The sequence below is a fragment of the Protopterus annectens genome, chromosome 15.part0 (assembly GCF_019279795.1).
Source record: "Protopterus annectens isolate FY-2018-M chromosome 15.part0, PAN1.0, whole genome shotgun sequence".
NCBI lineage: Eukaryota > Metazoa > Chordata > Ceratodontiformes > Protopteridae > Protopterus > Protopterus annectens.
The window spans coordinates 436,848,797-436,860,488 of NC_056749.1; positions in this window are offsets into that span (position 1 = coordinate 436,848,797).

Here is an 11,692-nt window from a genome sequence, read left to right on the forward strand (position 1 = left end):
AGTAGTAAGTGTCTTTTGTGTACTGGCCGATGTTTGGTAATCTTGGCAGGCAACTCCCTCATGTTAAGAATACTGCAACAGAAGAATATAAGAACTTGTTTGTTCTTGCAATACAAAAAGATGAAGGTAGGCATCCCTTAAGCTTAGTCACCATTCAAGCTTCTGGAGAAAAACAAAGGTTAAAGTTTTTTAAACGTTAACGTTTTGAATTTTTGGTACTACCAAGAATTTAAGTCTTGAGAAATTCTGAATCCATCTTCAGGTTTCTTCTTTTTCTGGGGACTAGGACAAGGAGAGTAGAACCTTATGCCAGTCTCTCTTGGAGAGGCTGGCTGGACAGAACCTTGATTTACCAGGTACTGTAAAAGATGAGGAATCAGTCCCCTTTGTTACTTTGGAGGAATGGGAGTACCTAGAAAGGTGGTGATTTTTCCAGAATTGAAGGGAACAGCCCTTTTTGATTATTTGCATTACTCATTTGTCTTGTGGGATCCGTTTCCGATTACTGGAGGAGGATGCATGAGGATGGCACTAGGGGGAGATGGGGGGGTTTGTACTGAACCATCACAGTAAATCCCTGGGAGGGGGCTGGGTCCTTGCACCTCCCAGGTCTGGAACACTGATTGGTTTGCCACTTTCTCTGATACTTGGGCATTTACCTCTGGATGTTTGTTTTTTCTTGCTTAACTGGAAAAGGCGATAACTTACTGGGACCGTTCTTTTTGCATCAAGAATGGGGGGGGGGGTAGAATTCTTTAACAGACTTCAATTTCACCCTTTTAGTCCCAGTCTATCAAACACCTTCTCTGCTGGGAGTCCAGATAGATGTGCCATGTATAGTGATGCATCTATGAGTTCTGCTTTAACACAGTACATAGTCTGACAGGGAATGAGTCTCAAACAGGGATGTCTCCATCATGGACCCCATGGCAACCTCACTGTATGATGCATCCAATGCTCACAGATACATTTTCAAGTGTGTCTGCACAACTGGAAGCCTACAGTATAATCCCTAGAAGATCTTTTCCTGTATCCCCTCTACCTTTGTTCTTGCTTGTTCCAGCACAAAAGTAATGTATTTGGGCAAGTGGAGGTGGCAATTCAACATTTTTATAGCCGGTGTGGCTAAGGAGCATGTTTTACTACCAAATCTGTCAAGCAGCCTACTCCTAATCATTTGGCAAGCGGGCTCTTGGACATTTGCTCAGATAATCTCTTACAGAATTCTGTAAACACCACAGCTAGATCCACCACTAGGTTCTTAGAAAGATAACTGTAGGACTCGAGTGACCTAAAGACATGATCAGATTTCCTGGGGGCAGGGAGAAGCGAAATGGGCTGCAAGATACGTCAGCAAACACATCCAAGAAGTTGTCAAATGGAGATATAGTCAACAGTTTACAGACAGGGAGGCTTAACAGCTTCCTATAGTCAGTTTGGCACTATGAAGAATTTCCAAGACTTGCTTTTAAGGGTTTCTTCATCCTATTAAGAGTACCCAAAAGATAATCAGGTGGTAAAACAGGACAGGGTGTCATCAGAGTCCACATACTGCTAAGGAAGATGCTCTATATATGCACATTTCTCTTTATCCTCTGAAGAATTTATCTTCCTGAAGGGGAAGTGTCACCCAACCTCCTCCACTTTCCCCCGGGGGTGGTTCTGTAATGGGTTCCTTTTCCACTGGGGGCTGTGTAGACTATGAAGTTTCGTGCTACCCTGACTAGGTCCAGTGGCAAGACCTGGGTTGAGGAGGAGGGAACTCTGGTAGCATTTGCTGAGGCAAACCTACCTGGGCTTTTGGTTTAGACGTTCTTGGCTTGGGAACAGATATGGCTTCAGATTGCAGGCAGGTGGCTATGACCTCAATGCAGTTCCCAGAATCCCATCACCCTCTGTCACCAGCACTCTGGCATTGGAAGCCACGGCCTGCTTAGGGGCTTCAGACCCAGCCAATGCCTAACTGTTGTCAACATCCAAGGACTAGACCCAAGTCATAGCAGCCTCTGGAAGGCATGCACCAGAGGACTCAGGCTTAAAAGGCATATGACCAAGTGGGTAGAAAGGAGCCTAACCAAAGAGGTTTCCCTCTAAAAAAAGGTGGACAATTTCACAAATGTCTTTGCCCTCTTGCATATCCTCCTTTGGGCAGTTGCCTTTATATGTTGTTGGAAATAACTGGATGGGAAAAGTTGGACACAACAGCATGCAAAGGTCTAGCTCCATTTGAATTTACATACTGTTGGAGGGATTTGGCCCTACTCAATCCTCACAGTGGAATTTTGTACAAAAGATGTTGCTACACCCAGCATGCTGCAACCCTAAAGAGAAAGTAAAGCTTTTTAAACATGGACAAATCAACATCTGACAGTGAAGGACATTCATCATCCTGCAGCTGGCAGAACACTCTTGTACTCTTGCTGGCCACAGACTTTCAGCACAACAGAAAGTCCAAAGACTCTGACTATGATGAACATCTCTAGTATGCTTTACGTTCTATCAGTTTCATAGAAGACAAAGGCACTTGAGAAACAATCTACAGGTCTTCCAGATCTTTCTCAAATATTCTATTTACTCATGCAGACAGGATCTACTTGGGGTACAAGCAATATGATTTAATTTGCTTTGTGTGGAACTTGCAGCTATCTTTCCTGGGACAGTAATGCCCTTCGAAATCTTGCAGGTAACTTGTGGAAAGGTTTCTTCAATATACACAAATGACTTATGGGCTGAATTCCCATATATTCAGTTATGAAACTGCTAAAACAAACAAGGCCAGTACCTCCTTTTCTATTTAAGCACAGCATGCCTGACCATTAGTCCAAACTCTTGACTCGTAAGCTACTAGTCTATAAACGAAATATTCTGCTCCTCATAGCTGAAGAACAAGTGGTCAAAGCGGCAATTAAAGCAAGACAAAAAATAACCACTGTTCAACATTTATAAAATTTAATGTGGACAACACACAGCAAAGCTTGAGACACGGGCTCTTTTTCAATGCATAAACACATAGTAAATCAAGCCCATATTTAATTATTGAATTCAGCAAACACTATCGAACCTGATTTGAGAGCTAAACAGGATATCTTGTAAATATTATATATATAAATAATTTAATATGATGTAAATGATCTTTTAAATATTAAGTGTAGTCACGTCTTATATTTGTGTCATCACTGGCTGGCTGGATATTTAAATATGGACTTGCTGTACTATGAGTTTATGCATTGAAAAAAAGCCTGCGTCTCGAAAGCTTGGCTGTGTGTTGTCCACATTAAATTCTACAAATGTTGAACAGTGGTTAGTTTTTGTCTATTTAAAAGCTACAAGTCTATCTTAATGGAATTACACTGCACCAAAGCAGATTCAATGGTGCAGAACAAAGCCTTAACTAGTTCAATTTGCAGTCTGGGCACCTAGTGGAGCAAGCGATGGGGGAATAATGAGGTTTAGCATGCTCACCACTTTTGGGGGACATTATGGGCTAAATTTTTAGGTGCACAGCGCAAGAATTTTCCCAGTGAAGACCTGAGAAACTTACCTACATAAGAGGCCAAATGTTGATGCATTTTCAACTTTCGCTTGCTCCAATGACCAAAACCATGGTACACTATTCCGTAGTTGTCTAGTGGCTTCCTGACTGATACGGTTACATTTGACAAGTCAGAGATAAATGTGGAAAGATATTTGCAATACAAAGGAAATGCAGAAGAGATTTATCATGAGGCTTTTGCATATTTACAACTGCTTTGTTTTTGTCTGAATCCAGTAATCATGGCACTCTAACCCTGACTTGATGGAAATGATACACGTCTGCAAATCAAATGGCACTAGAGTCACTTGCTCTACGGATCACAGCATTGTCAGTTGCATTAACAGAAGCCACTGCAATACACACAGAGTTTAAGCAAACAGCAGCTCTACTGCCAGGAATATTAATTTAAGTATTTAAATTCACAGTGATTGAACAGGTACAAACTGAACCACTGGGGACGACTTTGGGGATTGCTAATGGAAAAGAGTTAAATGTGGTGGCTTTGTTTTAATGCAAGCAGCAGCCTAGGTCTGAATGAACTTTCTAACTTGTCTGCTTAAACTTAAAGCCTATCAAAGAAATGTGCTTATGTTTTGAAGTGCACTGACAGTTTTAATAATGACTATTAAAAAAATACTTTTATGTAGGTTCTTTTTTATTTAGATGGCTCTGGGATTAGGCAGTTTTAGTTACTTCAAGATTAGTCAAATGGCACATTGTAACTAATACAGCTACTGGTTATGTGACTTCAAAGAGTGGACTTCAAGTATTCTGTCCTTGTGTGTTTTTTTCATCTGAAGTAGTCTTTTTATTATATAAAGATGAAATTGCTTATCTGCTTATATTAAATTCATTGTATTTTGCAGTGGCTTCTGTGCTTTCCTGAATTTTTGAAAGTTTTTTCTTTTTCAGTGACATTAACAAAACATGCTGGACAGGCAGGTAAGGTCCCTCAGATTGCTACTGTTCTGGAAAAAAAAACTCCCATTTCATATGAAGCAGTAGAGCTCCTCAATCCTATTCAAGTGCAACATGGACAAATGGATGGATGACCTCAAATTCATCCTGGGGGTGGCAACCATGTCCCTCATGGACATGGGTAGTCGGTGCTTATCTGTACAGTAAATCCATCTAACAAAGGACAATTGGGGCAACTCAAGATCAACACAGCTAGGCTTATAGTATAAAGGCTCTACAACCACTAATCTAGTAATCTCCTATGAACCTATAGTAAGTCCAGAGCACTTGAAAGGTTGCACAGATAGAATACTTTTACTTCAAAACTCTGTTTTAATCTGTCCAGCAGTTTTACCAGATACTAACTGCATTCTTGCTTGGCTGCTGTTCATCAGTTATGACACCATGTACTCCTCAATTCATTCCAGTGTTAGAACTGTGTCTGGGTGGCAAATGCATGTTTATGCCAAATGGAAATGATATACACTACTTTTACCAATATTCTATTTTATTACGGTAGGACATCTGAGACTGCATGGGCTGGGAACTGCCTGGATGTAAATTATGGACTGTGCTGTTTTCTCACTACAAAAGAACAGTCAAGTATTATTACTGATAGTATTGTTTGCTTATGTCTGTACAGTCATTGCTAAACTGAAATGTAAATGTCCTTGCTGGGACAGATAAAATAAAGGTGGTAAAATTACGTATACTTTATACCTTACTTCCATATACAGCCTATTTTGACTGCAGGTCAATCTTCACTTCTGTCTTTTACAGGTTTCTGATGAGTTTCATTCCTCAGACCCTTTCAGTGTTACCTTTATCCCCTTCTCGCTCAACAATATCTGTTCTGGGTTTGTCTTCATTTCTATTCTATAGCTCTCACCTACTTTCCTGGAGCCCCCTTGTCACAGTTTTAAATCAGGAATCCCTGCTCTTAATATTCTCCCTTTGCAGCTTCTGCATGCAACTTATTTTCTTCAGCAACACTAGTCTTTGATAAGTTAATCACTTGATGGCTTCCTGTTTTTCTTTTGCTCCGTCTCACATTTGTTTATATGTAATTTGTCATAAAAGACTTAATTCCTACCATTTTGCACCCCACAGACTCCAAAACATGCTTATTTCATCATGGTTTGGTGTTTTACATTTTAACACTACTCTGGGATTATTTACAGGTTTTTAAATACTTTTTACGTAATTTCTGAGTACGACCACATCGGGCCTGGCATCTTGAAGTAATTCTGACTGTTTAATATGCCTCTAGATATTCCATAATTCAGTGCTAGTCTGTAAAAAAAAAAAAATTACATCACACAGGCATCTTTCTTCCTAAAGCTCCTGTCACTGCACTTATTTTACATGCATACACTGCTGTCTTTCAGTTAGGTTTGAACATTTCATGCTGTTGAATGACTACTTAAAACATAAACCGTGCAAATGCCACAGAACAGACATCCACAGAACAGACATTCAAAGTGCTTTTTACTGCTGCTGCTTTTTAGAATGGCTAAACTGCAGCCTTTTGTGAGGCCTGGATTTGTACTACTATGACATCTCCCATCAGCCTTCACACCCAACTTCCCTAGCTGTCAAAGTGCCAAGGGTAATTTGAGCGGTTACCTACTGTGACTGACTGCTCATAGCAGGAGACTTGACTCGTGTACCGTTTCCCTATTTTAGCCTTTGCTTTCTGTATGGGTTGGAGAAGGAAGAGGGAGCTGTGACATCACACCATGGGTGGGTTTTTAGGATGGTAGCAGTGGCGATATTAGTTTTGGGAGGGAAATGGCCAGAAAACTACCTGTATCCAGTGGCCTCTGACATCAGTGAATTGGAGAATTTCCAGGGCGGGACAAACGTTTTTTGAAAGTGAAACAAACAGTACAGTAAGGTACTGTTATAGTGGAGAGAAATAGTCAGTTTAAAAAATTTTAAATGCTGTATTGCTGTTTATTCATAGCAGAGACAGTAAATAGGGAGAAAAAAAAGACAGAGAAGTTGAGCATGTAATAACAGAATCCCATTGTTGTCTTCCAACTTGTCTTTTTTTTTTTTTTTTTTTTTTTTTTAGAAGTTATAGTGCTGTAACATACTCTTGCCCAGTAACATTTTACAGTGTAAACTAATATCTTCAGCAAAATCCAACATGCATATTATTCAAAATGACACCGCTTCAATCCCTACTAGTGTGCCTCCTCGGCATATAAACACACCATCAATTACCAATTCAATAATTGGCTAAGTTTCTGGTGTCATTCTAAGGGGATCCAGTATGTTTGCTTGGGACAACATGATCGACCTCGATGCTTTGCCAGAAACGGCCTGCATCTGTCACCCCTGGTCAAGGCTCTTGCTATACCCGTAGTGCCTTTTTTAGGCAGTGTTCCAAAGATGAAAATTCCACCGTAACAGCTACAAACAAATGCAATCTGGGGGTCATGCTGCTCAATGCTAGAAGTCTAAATCTCAAGATGCATTCGCTTGAAGCTCTCCTCAAAATGAAGAATGTCAAAATCTGTGCTGTAATGGACCTGGTTTAAAGAGGCAGAAAACACCCCTGCACTCCCAGGCTACAACTCATTCCATACCTTTCGGCCCCAAAATACGGCCAGAAGCTCCAAAGGCAGTAGTGTCTCCATATTCTTAAACAATATGCAGACCTCTATACTGGTAGCCAAGCATAATGCAAAAGAGATACTTCGGGTACAACTAACACTGGGTAAGATGGCGATACAAGTCGTAGCCTGCTACAGAACCTCAACCATGTCCTTAGACTCTCACTCCAAGTTCCTAAGCACCCTGGAATCTATCAAGGTCCAACCCAATACTCATACTGGGTGACTTCAACTACCCTTCCATCAATTGGAAAAACTATTCAAGTACCAATGTGCAGGCCCAAAGCTTTCTGGAATTTATCAGTTCCAATGCCCTGGACCAGCTCATTCTGACCCGCACTAGAGGAAGCAACATCCTCGACCTGGTTATCACCAACATGGGAGACCGTTGCTCCACACCTACAGTCAACTGTTTTGTTCTCCCATCAAACACTTTTTTAGTTTATCCATATGGGTGGAAACTAAACTGAAAATAGTGATGCAGTGTTACCCACGAATATTAAGACACAAGACACTGAGTATTTTATCTGAGGTTGTAAAAAACAAAACCATGACCAATGTATTAATTGTTACTCGATGTTAACCTCTTTACTGTTATTAGTAATAACTATGGCCTAAATGTGATTAGGGAAGTACTAAAAGTAAAGAAAGTGTTTGATGGGAGAACAAACCAGTTAATTCTGGAAGTTCTACAACTCATACTTGAAAATAAATGTATGTGTGTGTAATGGAACATACTATAGGCAAAAAACAGGGTGTGGCTATGGGCACACCCTGTGCAAACTCATACACCAACCTAGTTTTGGCGTATTGGGAAGAAATGAATGTATGCATTAATGATCAATGGTGGAGTGAATATCTACTGCATTATGTTCGATTTGTGGATGATGTTTATATTTTATGGCAACATAGTGAGGATGAACTGACAAGGTTTGTTAAGCATTTGGAGACAACCACTGATTTTTTACGGTTTACAGTAAAAAGTGATTACAAATCCATAGATTTTTTTGGATGCAAGAATAACCAAAGATGTAGGGACTGGTATGTCAACCTCTCTATACAAGAAAAAGTGTTGAAGCAATCATTACTTGGAATTTTCAAGTATGCACCCTAGACGCACTTTTAAGAACACAGTAGAGGGACAGGGTTTAGGTACATTGAGATTATGCACAGAAGAAGCTAACTTTGAAAAAAAGTTGGAGAGCTTACAGAACCATATGTTACAAAGGGGTTATACAAACAACTTGATGCAAGAGGGGTTTAGAAGTAGTGAAGAGACAGAAAGGGAAAGGTTACACTATGGTTCAAAGCCAATGAGACACAAAGCCATGAGAACACAATGATACAAAAAAGTAATAAAACATAGGCTTATGCTACAATATAGCAACAATATTAATGGGGTTTGTGAAATTAAACAAGACTGGAAAATCCTGTCAAGTGAGGACAGACAAAAATATAATGGATAAAGAACAAAGCTTTGGTTTTAGACGCAACAGTAACTTGAAAGACTTGTTGTGTAAAGAATCAGGAATGAGAAATAAAACTAGGTAACATCAGATAGAACAGGTACTTTTCCTTGCAGGCACGGCAAGACTTGCTTCATGATTAGTGATAAAAATAGCTTTGTTCACTCCATAAAAAGGAATATATATTTAAACTATAGGCAGACTGTTAAACGGAAAATATGGTACACTTAGCAATGTGTCAATCATGCTCCAGTTACTATTTAGGGAAAACCAACTGTAAACTGAAAATAAGAATACATCACTTGTACAGTATTAGAAAGATGAACGTAATGCACTGTATGTACATACTGCTAAGAATCCAACACACCTTTAAATGTTTGGTTATACAGGTTACTCACGTGAGTAAAGGGGGGGGGGACATAGTGAATGTCAGAGTGTAATAAATTACACTGGATTACAGAGCTAGCAGCAAATCATCCACCAGGGTTGAATACATGTATACCTTTAAGACTAGCCCTTAAGAAAAGGAGGGCAGTGAGAATAGTAGTTTTGTTTTTAAATGCATTTAAATAGACTTCATGAATGCGGTTTCATTGTCTGAAGGGTTATCCCGAAAGTGCTCACAGTTCTAGTTTTTTCACCATTTTACCTGTTTTTATGGAATAAAACTTAGCACAGCTTGTTTGGTGTAGACCATTTTCTTGGACTTGCATTGTTTTTTTTTTTTTTTTTTTTTTTTAGCAAGCGAGTCCCTTAAGATGAGGAAGAGAGAATTTTTATTCACATGGACGGACTTAAGAAACTTCAGCTGTTCAGAGTCTCTTATCATCTACTTAGAGGTGATCTCTGCTAGACTTAAAAAGCCATGTCTGACCCAGCCCTACTTGAAATGCTACACCTAAAGAAATCCCAATTCCCCCCGCGCCACATGCTCCAGAGATCACAACCTCATTAACACAGTTAAACAGAACATGCTGGTGGGACAAGTTTGTTTCCCAAAGACTGCCCACACACTGGAATAAGCTTCCCATTCATGTCGAGCAGAACACCTTGCTGGCCCTCAAAGAGAAATCCTGACTAGTGGATGGGCAACAGAAAGTTTACTCCAGGGATCATTCCAGTTGCCCTACTGGATAGGGGCACTGTGAACTAACATCGGGTGGCACGGTGCCTGGCAATCTTTTTGGGCTAGGCTTGTAAAGGTAACAGGGCCATTAGCCAAGTACACACCTATAAACCCTTCCCTCCCAAATAAATATAATGCAGTTAAGAGTTCTATAAACCCATACTCACTACATCAGCAGTTACCAAGTCTATCATTCACAGCAACACCCACAAAGTACCAACAAATCTTGTTAGATTTTAAGATACTCAAGTGAAAAACGTTTAAGTATGCTATCATAGGAAATCCAATCAAACTAAAGCACAAATGCATTTGGCTACATACTTTCCTTCATAAAATTCAGTCAAAAAAATCAGCGGAGACATTCATCCAAACCCTGGCCACACAGAGCAGCAAAATCCCACACTAACAGGGATAAATGACCCACTCTTTACCTCTCCCATCCCCCAACTCCAGCATTCTCTTCCTTAATATCAATCTTAGAAGCATATGTAATAAAATTCAGGACATACATGCTTATATTGGCACATATTCCCCAGAAAAATCACAGCTACAGCTGAAAAAAGATATAAATGACAATGAAATTAACCTACCTGGTTTAGAATAATTAGGCTGGGCAGGTGGAATGGGCATCATCTACATGAATTCCCTAGACATATCCACATATGCTCAGGAGATAACCATAGTTTAATAATGAGAACTAATTATATCACATCTCAAAGTTAATAGAAAAACAGTTTAGCAGACTTATCCCACCAGGTAAAAACATTACCACAATGGAAAATATCCTCCTATACTGGACATTACACTATATACTATTATACTAGAATACTTAAAAATAGACTGGCAGCTTATTAATAGCAACAGCTCATCTGATTCCATAAACCTGCATAGCTTTACTCAGTTAATTACATCAGTTTCTGGAGTCCACAAAAGTACTGGTAGGCAATCAACATCTGGATTCTTACTAGCAGAATTAACAAAATTATCTTCCAGACAGCCTAAGTGACCATGAACCTTTTATGCTCTCCGAAGTTACAATATCCAAGATGAACATATGATTTATAACCAAGTTCGTAACAAAAAAAACTGAAAAATTTGTCAAAGCCTTATGGGAATATGACTGGAAAATATTAAAATCCATGCCCTTAGACTCTGCTGCCTCATACTTCAATGAGAAGTTCCTAAAAATGATCAATAACTTTGCCCTAGTACATACTAATAGGCCACATTTAATCCTGCACCATAGCTAATAAAAGAAATTAAAATTAATGGTACAGCATGAAAAAAAAAAAAAAACGTGAAACAGCTCAAAAGACAACAAAATAAATTTCAACTATTTTGTCAGCTAAGGAATAGGACAAAATACCAAATACAACATGGCAAGCACACATATGTTTATTTTGGAGGATGTTGCAACAACCCAAAACTCTTCTAGATATCCATAAATAAACCTTTACACCCAGAACAAATTACTTCCCCACCCCTACATTCAACAACACTGATTCAATTCCCACACAGTTAAACAACTATTTCATTCAAACTATATTGTCCCCCACATACAATACTTTTATTACCCTCTCAGTACCAGCAGCCTCTGTTAAATATCCTGAGCTCTTTGACTCCAGCCCAGTACCCACCTCTACCATTCAAAAACTCCTACATATGCTAAAACCAACCACCCAACCTGCTTACACACTCCCCTCAGACTGCTTACAAATGGCTGCTGATGCTTTTCCAGTTTCTATACTGGAACAGATAGATATCTGAAAAACATTCCTTCCATAAGGAAAAATCCATTATACGTTTACACAAATGTGGCACATCTACAGTTTAGTAATTATAGGCCCATTGCAATACTCTCTCCCTATCAAAAATACTTGGAAAAATGTAGTCATGCTCAGCTTTTACATTACCTAAATTCAAATATGCTCTGAAGCACAGCATGGTTTTACACCCACCACAAGACAACCACCATCCTCATTCACTT